This window comes from Schistocerca americana, chromosome 3, assembly GCF_021461395.2.
Source record: "Schistocerca americana isolate TAMUIC-IGC-003095 chromosome 3, iqSchAmer2.1, whole genome shotgun sequence".
In the NCBI taxonomy this organism is placed as follows: Eukaryota; Metazoa; Arthropoda; class Insecta; order Orthoptera; family Acrididae; genus Schistocerca; species Schistocerca americana.
Window position 1 is genome coordinate 693704903 of NC_060121.1, and position 13785 is coordinate 693718687.

A 13785-nucleotide genomic window follows, 5' to 3' on the forward strand; every position below is an offset into this window, starting at 1 on the left:
GAGAGGCTGGAGGCAGAGGGAGAGGAAGAGAGAAAGAAATTGAGAGGGAGAGAGAGGGTGGCAGGAGTGATTGTACGAGAGCGAACTTTACAAAGCAGGGGGTCTTAAGATTATATCTGTTACATATAATAACTGCCAAATGATTGGGGTAATACATTGGTTAATGCTTTAAATATGCAGATGGACGAACAATTTTTGCAGTAGTTGATGTACATATAGTTTCAAGCTGACAGCGGGTACAAGCACATTTGGGGGCTGTCAGTTAAAAGTTTATGGTAGATATTAAGAGGTATGTGTGTGTGTGTGTGTGTGTGTGTGTGTGTGTGTGTGTGTGTGTGTGTGTGCGTGCGTGCATTGCAAATTCAATAACGTAGGCAGTTGCTGAAAACAGAGATGATACTGTTGCAAATATTGTCATTTTTGTCATTTAAGATGGAGTCAGGTTGTTTTGTTTGGTGTTTGTATATTTGGAGTCCCCCCATGAACCATGGACCTTGCCGTTGGTGGGGAGGCTTGCGTGCCTCAACGATACAGATAGCCGTACCGTAGGTGCAACCACAACGGAGGGGTATCTGTTGAGAGGTCAGACAAACGTGTGGTTCCTGAAGAGGGGCAGCACCCTTTTCAGTAGTTGCAGGGGCAACAGTCTGGATGATTGACTGATCTGGCCTTGTAACACTAACCAAAACAGCCTTGCTGTTGTGGTACTGCGAACGGCTGAAAGCAAGGGGATACTACAGCCGTAATTTTTCCCGAGGGCATGCAGCTTTACTGTATGGTTAAATGATGATGGCGTCCTCTTGGGTAAAATATTCCGGAGGTAAAATTGTCCCCCATTCGGATCTCCGGGCGGGGACTACTCTGGAGGGCGTCGTTATCAGCAAAAAGAAAACTGGCATTCTACGGATCGGATCGTGGAAAGTCAGATCCCTTAATCGGGCAGGTAGGTTAGAAAATTTAAAAAGGGATATGGATGGGTTAAAGTTAGATATAGTGGGAATTAGTGAAGTTCGGTGGCAGGAGGAACAAGACTTCTGGTCAGGTGAATACAGGGTTATAAATACAAAATCAAATAGGGGTAATGCAGGAGTAGGTTTAATAATGAATAAAAAATAGGAGTGCGGGTAAGCTACTACAAACAGCATAGTGAACGTTTTATAGTGGCTAAGATAGACACAAAGCCCATGCCTACTACAGTAGTACAAGTTTATATGCCAACTAGCTCTGCAGAGGACGAAGAAATTGAAGGAACGTATGATGAGATGAAAGAAATTTTTCAGGTAGTGAAGGGAGACGAAAATTTAATAGTCATGGGTGACTGGAATTTGACAGTAGGAAAACGGAGAGAAGGAAACTTAGTAAGTGAATATGGATTGGGGCTAAGAAATGAAAGAGGAAGCCGTCTGTTAGAATTTTGCACAGAGCACAACTTAATCACAGGTAACATTTGGTTTAAGAATCATGAAAGAAGGTTGTATACACGGAAGAACCCTGGAAATACTAAAAGGTATCATATAGATTATATAATGGTAAGACAGATATTTAGGAACCAGGTTTTAAATTGTACGACATTTCCAGGGGCAGATGTGGACTCTGACCACAATCTATTGGTTATGAACTGTAGATTAAAATTGAATAAATTGCAAAAAGGTGGGAATTTAAGGAGATGGGACCTGGATAAACTGACTAAACCAGAGGTTGTACAGAGTTTCAGGGAGAGCATAAGGGAACAATTGACAGAAATGGGGGAAAGAAATACAGTAGAAGAATAATGGGTAGCTCTGAGGGATGAAGTAGTGAAGGCAGCAGAGGATCAAGTAGATAAAAAGACGAGGGCTAGTAGAAATCCTTGGATAACAGAAGAAATATTGAATTTAATTGATGAAAGGAGAAAATATAAAAATGCAGTAAATGAAGCAGGCTAAAAGGAATACAAACGTCTCAAAATGGCTAAGCAGGCATGGCTAGCGGACAAATGTAAGTATGTGGAGGCTTATCTCACTAGGGGTAGGATAGATACAGCCTACAGGAAAATTAAAGAGACCTTTGGAGGAAAGAGAGCCATTTGCATGAATATCAAGAGCTCAGATGGAAGCCCAGTTCTAAGCAAAGAAGGGAAAGCAGAAAGGTGGAAGGAGTATATAGAGGGTCTATACAAGGGCGATGTACATGAGGACAATATTATGGAAATGAAAGAGGATGTAGATGAAGATCAAATGGGAGATACGATACTGCGTGAAGAGTTTGACAGAGCACTGAAAGATCTATGTCGAAACAAGGCCCCGGGAGTAGACAACATTCCATTAGAACTACTGACGGCCTTGGGAGAGCCAGTCCTGACAAAACTCTACCATCTGGTGAGCAAGTTGTACGAGACAGGCGAAATACCCTCAGACTTCAAGAAGAATATAATAATTCCAATCCCAAAGAAAGCAGGTGTTGACAGATGTAAAAATTACCGAACTATCAGTTTAATAAGTCACAGCTGCAAAATACTAACACGAATTATTTACTGACGAATGGAAAAACTGGTAGAAGCCGACCTCGGGGATGATCAGTTTGGATTCCATAGAAGTGTTGGAACACGTGAGGCAATACTGACCTTACGACTTATCTTAGAAGAAAGATTAAGGAAAGGCAAACCTAAGTTTCTAGCATTTGTAGACTTAGAGAAAGGTTTTGACAATGTTGACTGGGATACTCTCTTCCAAATTCTAAAGGTGGCAGGGGTAAAATACAGGGATCGAAAGGCTATTTATAATTTGTCAGAAACCAGACGGCAGTTATAAGAGTCGAGGGGCATGAAAGGGAAGCAGTGGTTGGGAAGGGAGTGAGACAGGGTTGTAGCCTCTCCCCGATGTTATTCAATCGGTATATTGAGCAAGCAGTAAAGGAAACAAAAGAAATATTTGGAGTAGGTATTAAAATCCAGGGAGAAGAAATAAAAACTTTGAGGTTCGCCGATGACATTGTAATTCTGTCAGAGACAGCAAAGGAATTGGAAGAGCAGTTGAATGGAATGGACAGTGTCTTGAAAGGAGGATATTAGATGAACATCAACAAAAGCTAAACAAGGATAATGGAATGTAGTCGAATTAAGTCAGGTGATACTGAGGGAATTAGATTAGGAAATGAGACACTTAAAGTAGTAAAGGAGTTTTGCTATTTGGGGAGCAAAATAACTGATGATGGTCGAAGTAGAGAGGATGTAAAATGTAGACTGACAATGGCAAGGAAAGCGTTTCTGAAGAAGAGAAATTTGTTAACATAGAGTATTGATTTAAGTGTCATGAAGTCGTTTCTGAAAGTATTTGTATGGAGTGTAGCCATGTATGGAAGTGAAACATGGACAATAAATAGTTTGAACAAGAAGAGAATAGAAGGTTTCGAAATGTGGTGCTACAGAAGAATATTGAAGATTAGGTGGGTAGATCACGTAACTAATGAGGAGGTATTGAATAGGATTGGGTAGAAGACAAGTTTGTGGCACAACTTGACTAGAAGAAGGGATCGGTTGGTAGGAAATGTCCTGAGGCATCAAGGGATCACAAATTTAGCATTGGAGGGCAGCGTGGAGTGTAAAAATCGTAGAGGGAGACCAAGAGATGAATACACTAAGCAGATGCAGAAGGATGTAGGTTGCAGTAGGTACTGGGAGATGAAGGAGCTTGCACAGGATAGATTAGCATGGAGAGCTGCATCAAACCAGTCTCAGGACTGAAGACCACAACAACAACAACATATTTGGAGTGTTTCAAGGAAGTCTAGTTTCTTACCTTTGGTTGGACGTGTAAGATACTGATACTTGTGTTGTTAACATGATGCTTTGTTTCATGCATTGCTGATGTGTGGTATTTTTTGTTGTTTAGTGCTGCAATGTGTTCTTTGAATCTAATGTCAAATGATCTGCCTGTGTGGCCAATGTAGAAGCAGTCACACTCCAAACATTCAATTTTGTACACACCTGTGTGGTGGAGTGGATTTCGTGTGCTGATTTTGTGGGGTAACTTTTGTCCAAACTTGTTGTTTGTGATAAAGGATATGTTTATGCCTTTTCGTTTGAAGACATTGGCATCTGATACGAAATGTTACCGTTAGATATACGTTCAGTTTTTTGTCAAAATAGTGTTTTGTTTCTCCACTACACACTGCCACAAGTTCCTGCAAAAAATCGTAGCACAACACACACACAGATGTCATGCTAAAAAATATAAATCCACCCGATGGAGGTTTAAATCATTCAAACGCTTCGTTGAGATACACAAACAGTGACTGGTAACAGTAAACTTGTTGTTTCATTTAATGTCAATAAGTCACGGTAAAGCCTAACCTAAATGTTCACATTTAAAATGGAAGTTTCATACTGAGCACTGACAAAATAAGTGTTACCCTGCGCCACATACCAGACGAGAAAAGAAGTTAAGTACTGCACTGTCGTACAATTCTGATCTGTGTTAAAATTTTCGAGTCTGTAATTCATCAGACAATTAGTTTAAAATCAACTACACAATTTGTACCACACAGATAGACAAGATAGTGATCTAATAGAAACCGGTAAGAGAAATTAGAACTAAGACAGAAGTGTGTCGATTGTCTTTCTTCCAACGTACCATTCGTGATTGCAGCAGGGAAGGTAGCTTGCGGACCATACACTCGTCAGCTAGAACGTAAGGACCACCTACCTACTGTCTATATAAATGCACTCAGGCGATGGCAGCATCAACTGAAGAGGAATGACTGCTAATCAGACACACGCACGGTGCATATAGCGTCAGTGAGCGTGCAGTCCGTGTTTAGAACGAGGAAGGCACTCGAACTATCTGAGTGAGTTTGAGCGAGAGCAGATTGTAACGGCCCGGAGCTTCGGCACGAGCATTTCGGAAACTCCACGAGTTGTCTGGTGTTCGAAGAGTGTCTTCAACACGTGGTGAAACCAAGGTGGAACAACGCCCAGACGTCGTGGGTTTGGGTGGTCACCCCTCATTATAGATGTCGGACGTCGTAGTCTTGGCAGACTGGTAAAACAGCAAAGACGTCGAACTGTGGTGGAAGTAACATCAGACTGGGCAGTTTATAAATGTGTCTGATCACACAGTGCACCAAACAGTCCTAACGATGGGCCCTACAGCCGACGACCCATGCATTTTCCAACATTAACACCACAACGTCGACAACTACGACAGAAGTGAGCACGTGGCCGTAGGCACTAGATTTGGTCTCAGCGGCAAAGCGTTGCATGGTCTGGTCTGATGAATCCCGATATCTTTTTCATGATATCGGTGGGTAGGCGCGAATATGTCGTCTTCCGGGATACAGCTCCTTGACGCGAGTGCTGTGGGATGGAGGCAAGCTGACGGCGGTTCATTACGCTATTGGGAACACTCACATGAACATCCATGAGCCAAGAGGAGCTCGTGCAAGGCACCATCATAGCCAAGGAGTATTGTAAACTGGTTGCAGACCACATACACCTCTTCATTACGATAATGTTTCCTGATGGCAGTGGCATCTTTCAACAAGATAATGCTCCATGTCACAAAGCTAGAAATTTGATAGCGTGATTCGAAGAGCTCAGTGTCGACCTCTAGTTGATGTGGTGGCCCACCAACTCGGATATGAACACTGTCGAACACATGTGTGATGTGATTGGACGTCGTGTCAGAGTTCATGCCTCCCCCCCCCCCCCCCCCCCCCCCGGGATTTTAGCCCTCGAGTAGCCTACCAAGGACTCATTTCTTCCATGCTAAGGCGCGTCGCCGCTATTATCCGTGCCAGAGGTGGACATACCGGCTATTAGGTAGGTGGTCATAATGTTCTGGTTGACGAGTGTATGTTCCGCAAGTAGACGCAGAAGTTCCCGGAAGTCTTTCGGCAGACGTGTGTGACCGACTCAATATACTTGTTTCACATGAGGTGACGGCATAGTCCAGAAACGCAAACATCACAGCGAAACGCTTTGGGACTGTTACATCAGGCATGCTGACCCTCTACGTCGTGATACGGATTGCCTCACGAGGTCGCGTGCCAGACGCTACTACGCAGCGTGGCCGTTGGCTGCGAACTGTGACTCAGCGGGGCTTTCCGGCGTGCCGCACTCGATACGGCTTTAAAGACCTAATGCGGTCTTTTTCGGACGATGTCGGCTGTTACGACACAGAAAGCTATCTTCGTTTGAGCTGAGTTTCGTCGTATCATCCGAGAAACCTATTTTAGACCTATTACATAATACTACAGCCACATTTATATATGTCAGTATGGCTAGGGTGTCATGTCGGGTAGACCGGTCACCTGGTGCAAGTCTTGTGACGCCACTTCAGTGACTGGCGTGTTGATGAGGACGATACGACGACAAAACTAGCACAACACCCACTCCCCGAACGGAGAAACTCTCCATCCCGGCTGGGAATCGAACCCTAGCCCCTCGCATGGCATTTTGCCGTACTGAGTACTTTTTTCCTAAAACTTTATTTAACAAAATAACGTTACGGAAACACATACCATTAACATAAAATACAAGATAATCAGTTTATGAATAGTTGTGCACATCTGAACATATTCTCACTTAAGGCTTAAATGTGGACAGTTCAGTTATGGGAACACACTTTCTGTTTTTATCAGCCAGGTCTGTGCTTGGAAAATATCTTTAACGTCCGATGTATATCCGTTGGCGATGAACCAGCAGATTTGTCGATATTTGCTGAAACTTTCCAAATTAACTTTTATTCCGTTTTCTTTTTTCTAGTCTATTTTAGTGAAATCACTTTCTTGTTAGCTTTAATAAATTTGCGAAATTTTCCCTATATTTTTTGGTTTTCCTAAAGTTGTGATGCCGTTCAGCGATATGCAGCGAAAAATGTTCCTTGTTCTCACGTTCTTCTGTCAGCATTTCGTGTATTGTGTGGTTTTTGATCTAGTTCACAGCACTCCGTTTTGTGACTGGGTACGCGACATCATACGGCTTTAGAATATCTGTTGGTATAGCTACATATTTTGGAGCAGTTCTTTTTATACTCGCCAGTTTCTGTCTGACAAATTGCTAAATTTCTGTTGCTTTCTTGCATACAGATATGCGTCCTCGCTGTTGATTAAATTACAAGATGAACACGATGCGGAGACTACCAGGTAGACATCATAAAATCTTGAGATTATCGGTATTTTTCTGTTAGCTGTTTTACGATGGTGTACCAGGCTGCCTTCGCAACTGATATTTTTCCAAAGAGGTTTCCAATCGAAGGCTGGAAATTTTAATGTGATGGAATTCTTACTTTTTAAGATATTTTATCTTGTCTTCGTCGTATTCTTCCGCGAATGTTTATCTGTTTGTAACTGAATTCGACTAAAAATGGTTTCAGATATAAAATCCTGTTGGGACATGTTGCACACTTATAGGCGTGTTCACATTCAGAGGAGTAATTTCGTTGAGTAACAGAGACGTTAAGCCGTAAGATGATCTTTTCCATAATTTGTATATTGTATATACTAAGAAGGCTTTAGACTTTATACTACCATTCACGAGGTTTATTCCACCGATTTCTGCAGGTAGAGTTACTGCGAAATTTAACTTTGAATATGTTTCCATGGGTTAAAATTAACCTTAGACTGGCATTATTCTGGTACCAGTGACGCGAGGAACGTGTATCACTTGTGCCACGTAGTTGATTTTTTGCAACGATGTACATATTTGCCAGGGATGCCTCTGAAATCCATCGAGTTTCCTCATTCTTAAATCTTGCCTCACTTTTTTTTTCGACCAATTTCGGTTGAGAAAATACGGAATTTGAATGGGACATTGTGGAATATTCCTACTTCAGTTTCAGGAAGTTACGAAAGATGGCGGCGCTATAAGTAGCCTTCAAAATAGTTTCTGTAACGGAGGTGCTTTCCAACAGAGAGCTGTCTTTGAGCTTTTTAGCGAAAAAACTATAAAACCGCAGACATTCATAGGCGCTTGCAGAATGTCTACGCAGACCTGGCAGTGAACAACAGCACGGTGAGTCGTTGGGCGAGACGTCTGTCATGATCGCAGTAAAGTCGCGCAAACCTGTCCGATCTCCTGCATGCCGTCCGGCCGCATAAAGCTGTGACTCCTGCAATGTTGGAAAATAGGGTTACTCTCATTCGAGGCGATCAACAGATCACACTGAAACACCTCGCTGCGCAACTGGACCTCTCAGTTGACACTTTCGTCCACCAGTTGGGGTACTCAAAGGTGTGTGTCCGCTGGATTCCTCGCCGCCGAACAAAAGTCCCAAAAGAATAACGAAGCACCATCTGTGCGCAGTTGCTTGTGAATTACGAGGATGATTGTAACAATTGTTGTCGAACATCAAAAAATGGTTCGAATGGCTCTGAGCACTATGCGACTTAACTTCTGAGGTCATCAGTCGCCTAGAACTTAGAACAATTTAAACCTAGCTAACCTAAGGACATCACACACATCCATGCCCGAGGCAGGATTCGAACCTGCGACCGTAGCGGTCGCTCGGCTCCAGACTGTAGCGCCCAGAACCGCACGACCACTCTGGCCGGCCAGTCGAACATCGTTACACGCGATGAAACATGGGTTCATCTCTTCGAACCGGAAACAAAACAGCAATCCATGGAGTGGCGCCACACCACCTCTGCTCTGAAGAAAAAATTAAAAACCGCGCACTCAGCCGGTGAAATCATAGCGACGGGCTTCTGGGATTGTGATGGGGTTATGACCTCACGGTGCAACGATCAATTGTGCCACCCTCAGAAACTGAAGAAACGACTTCAGTGTGGTGTCACCGCCAGACACAACACTTGCTAGGTGGTAGCCTTTAAATTGGCCGCAGTCCGTTAGTATACATCGGACCCGCGTGTCGACATTATGAGTGATTGCAGACCGAGCGCCGCCACACGACAGGTCTAGTCTAGAGAGATTCCTTAGCACTCGCCCCAGTTGTACAGCCGACTTTGCTAGCGATGGTTCACTGTCTACATACGCTCTCAGTTTCAGAGACGACATTTTAGCATGGCCTTCAGCTACGTCATTTGCTACGACCTAGCAAGGCGCCATTTTCAGTTACTATAAGAACTATCTTCAAGAATGTAATCTGAACAGACAAAATTGTGAATAATGTACCGTCAAGAGCGACGTTCACCATTAATGGATTAAAGTTAAGTATCAAACTAATTACGTCCGCTTTCTGAATTCTCATTTCTTGTCATGTTCCAGACCTCACGGCAGTATAGTTCTTCCCTCCTCACGCTAGCCTGCTTGAGCTAAAACGCGTGCATTTCGGCCTCCACTCGTAACACGGTGTTCGCTCTTCTGCTAACACAAAATTCAGCATGTTCCTGGCCACAAAAATGCAAATGAACTTGTCATTTTCCATGACATTCCAAGGCCTTACACAATTCAGCGCACCCTAGAGCAGCCCAAAAAACTTCGTTGGATTGTTCTTCGTCATCCACCCTACCATCGGGACCTCGTCCCTACCAATTTCCGTCTGTTTTGCCCAATGAAAGATGCACTCCGTGAAAAGTAGTGCGTGGATGCTGGGGAGATTATTGTTGCAGGAAGACGTTGGCTCCGATGTCGACCAGCAGAGTGCTATCATGTGGGCATACAGGCCCTCCTAGCACGGTGGCGTAAGGCCGCCGCATTGAACGGAGATTACGTTGAAGAACAGGGTTTTATAACCAAAAGAGTGAGGAATAATATAGTGTACTAGAATCATGAATAAAACCAATCTGCTTTCAGATAAAAACATTTTGCATCACTTGCGGAATACTCCTCGTACACTATGTGATGAAAAGTATCCGGACACCCCCAGAAACATACATTTTTCATATTAAGTGCATTGTGCTCCCACCTACTGCTAGGTATTCCATATCAGCGACCTCAGTAGTCATTAGACATCGTGACAGAGCAGAATGGGGCACTCCGCGGAACTCACGGACTTGGAATGTGGTAAAGTGATTGGGTGTATCTTGTGTCATACGTCTGTACACGAGATTTCCACACTCCTAAACACCTCTAGGTCCACTGTTTCCGACGTGATAGTGAAGTGGAAACATGAAGGGACACGCACAACAAAAAGAAATGGTTCAAATGGCTTTGCGATGAGGATATCATCAACATATCGTTCTTCAGACTTTCCGACAAAATTCTGTTCAGCCCCCTAATGAATGCTGCGGACGATATATTGAGACCAAAGGGCAATCACCGGAACTGATAGCTGTGTCCTTCAACTAGGAATGCCGTGTATTGACGACACGAAGGGTGTAACTCAATTGGCCAGAAACTTTAACGGAGGTCAATGGACGAAAACACTTTGACACCATAAAATCTTTGCAAGAGATCTTCTAACTTCTGCGGACGGTCTGTTTCCGGCAAGATTATCGTGTTGATTTGCCTCGAATCAAGCACCAAACGTATCGACCCATCCTTCTTTTCAAGTATCCGCAATGAGTTACTGTATGTGGACACACCAGTTTCAATATTCCCTTCATTCAGCATCCTCCGTACTTCTTTCCGGACTTTATCTCTGTATGCGATGGGATGGGATAAGATGGGACGAAGAACTTCTGATGTTCTTTGACACGAAACGCACACTGGAAATTATTGATGGCTCCTGTCTCAGGTAGGAACACTTCAATGTCGTTCAGTAGCACAGTTTGTAGTTCTGCCCTCTCCTCTTCGGTAAAACTGTCAGTACCACAAACCCTCTCTTGTATCGCATGACAGATCTCGTCTTCGATGTCCTCTGGGTCACAGTAACAATCCCTTTTATTTCTCAACACTGAATTCGACTTTCGTAAATGCCATACTTCTGAACCTGCGCAGATCCTAAAGCACCTCGCCGAGACTTGCACCCGTAATGCCCGATCAATCAATCGAAGCATGATGCTTTCATCCTTATTTAATGTCGCTGTACCACGTCCTAGATCCAGTACTGCATTGTATTCGCTTAGAAAATCGGTTCCGATAATCAACTCAGTTGTCAGTTTTGTCACGATCAGGAAGTTTCCCACTAGCAGGCGACCTTGACGAAGTAGCTCTAGCCTCGTCTGCGTGTTCACTTGAGTTATCTTCCCTACTATTGCTCCTTCTATTCTTAATCTCTTCACCGATAGTTCCGTCCAGTCTTGCAGTTCCTTACACTGTCTACACGTCTCTTCCGCGATGGCCGAAATCTCACTACCGCTATCCAGGATTGCTCTAACTTCCTTTCCTCCTATGGTTACCATAACAATTGGGTGCACGTCATTATGAGTGAACCCCGCTCGTTCTTCCAGCAACGTTTCTTCAATATTGTTGTATCTAAAAACATTGATGAGGCTAGGACTGAGTTCAGTTGCAGGTGCGTTTTGTGCCTCTTCTGCATATTCAACTAGTCATTGACGTTGGTTATCATTTCCTCGCGCCCCTCGACCTGGGTTCGGTCCCCGAATCTCAATTTCCTCGACCTGAACTCCATTTCCGTTTCCTCCGTTGTTCATTCGAACACCTCTTTCATTATCGTTGAAAGCGGAGCCATTGTTTCACCATCAGTTGTTTTGTGGTCCGTAGCCTTCATTCCTCCTTCCATGCCAGTCTCTGTTGCCTTGTGCATAATTATTGCGGTTCCCATTCCAGTCTCTTTGTTGTTCAGCTTTATTGCTCCCGAAATTTCCCGGCCGTGAAGGTTTTCCGTAAGGCGCTCCATTCCATACATTTCCGTTCCTGTTATTGTAATGGTTATATTGCGGACGCGACATAGGGCCTGCGACGTATCTGTCAGACTTCGTGTTTTCTGATATTCTCTGCTCGAAATGCGTACTCTAATTCGTAAAGAGTGTTACGGAAAGTACTGAGCTCCACATTACACTTGCCAGCTAATACTTGGTGATATGCTGACGGAAGTTTGGTGTAACAGTGACGTATGATTTTACCGGTAGAGCATGCTACGTCAAGATACTTTTCTTGTCAATCATTGCACCAAGGAACTTGACTGGGATTTTGTAGCCCGAACTCTCGAAATCTTTGCCAACAATCATCTTGTATTTTATGCGCTTTTTCGTCTCCTTGGACCAGTAGATATTTAGGAAGCTGTCCTTGAACTCCTGGTAACTTCTACACGTCGCTGATATTCTGCGCATTTTCTCCGCAACTGACCCTTGCAAGTGTCCGCAAATAAAGTCTAATTTGTATTTTAAAGGCCAATTTGGAGATAAAGATAGGTCAAATTGTGATATCCAAGTGCATGGATGAGTAAAGTTACCCTCATCTCGGAAAACTTCGAATTTTTGGACTTGTAAGAAGTGTTGAAAAATTAAATGGCGTTTCATTGACAACTTCCGTCCTACGAAAAATATCAGTTCTTTGGATGTCCTCGTTCGACGTCCCCCCATTTGTGCTCCCTCCACGGCTTCGAGAAAATGCGACGTTCATCACACCATGTGCTCTGCTCGCTGCTAACGATATGCAGTTATCCGTCCCGACCGAATTTGTTTCTGGTTCTGTTTCGTTCGCCCTTGGCCGCATTTGAAATCGTTCCCTCAGTGCCTCCTCCAATTTCTTCTCCATACACGTGTTGATAGCTTCCTTTTGAGATTTGAACGAAAGGAGAGTCCGGACTTCTTCAGTCTCGCTCAGTGGAGTTGCAGTTGTTACCTCTGAACCAGTCCCTAATTTGCGCAGCTCAGATTCTAATTTGTCCATGACCGCTGTTGAGTGAATCACGTATTTTCGTGTCGATGCGCTGCTCCGCGTCATTTTCCCGCTTTTCCACGCTTTCGACCTTCTTGTTCAAATGGAGCACCGCCTCTCGTCCTTGCTGTTCTGTGAGTTTCCTCGTTTTCAATGCTTCAGCTGCTACTCGTCTTGCGAAACTTGCTACTGACTTGGCGTCCTCTGCCGTCTTCTTATCACCATCTGTGAGTTTACTCCTTTTTAATGCTTCAGCTGCTACTCTTCTTGCGAAACTTGCTACTGACTTGGCGTCCTCTGCCGTCTTCTTATCATCATGAGCAATCTTTAAACCTTTCATTGTTTTGGTGTTTATTTTACGTAGGTTTTCCTGGAGTTTATTTGCCCATCACTTGTGTTCCGCACGCATCTGATTTACCTGAGCACCGATATTTTTCATGTCCGTCCTCGTCTCGATATTACCTCGTACTATTTCATTAAATTTTTCCTCCAATTTCTTCCCCATACCAATAAAAAATGTCACCAGATTGAAATCCTCTTGCCCGCAGCTCGTGGTCGTGCGGTAGCGTTCTCGCTTCCCACACCCGGGTTCCCGGGTTCGATTCCCGGCGGAGTCAGGGATTTTCTCTGCCTCGTGATGACTGGGTGTTGTGTGATGTCCTTAGGTTAGTTAGGTTTAAGTAGTTGTAAGTTATAGGGGACTGATGACCATAGATGTTAAGTCCCGTAGTGCTCAGAGCCATTTTTTGTTGTGGTACGCTCACATCTTCTATCACAAGCGATCTGATACTGTCTGTCCCCTCAATAAAAGACATATCGCTTTCGTCTCCATTTCCTTGTTGCACGTCATCGTTATTGTTAACGCCGTTCAACAGCAACACCTCCATACGTTCAAACTGTGCCTCCACCGTTTCATTACACTCTTCCTCCATGGCGTACGCTTTATTTTCTCGCTCCCAGTCTACTTGTCCTGCCCTACTTCTCGTTATCATTCAAATTCTCTATCAACAACAAAATTTAATTATCCGTGCAACACGTGGTCAACCGTATTGTCTAACTCACAAGATATACGCAGTACAACACAATGACGTCAAAGAATTTAGCAAAGCTGTATGCAGTCAGAG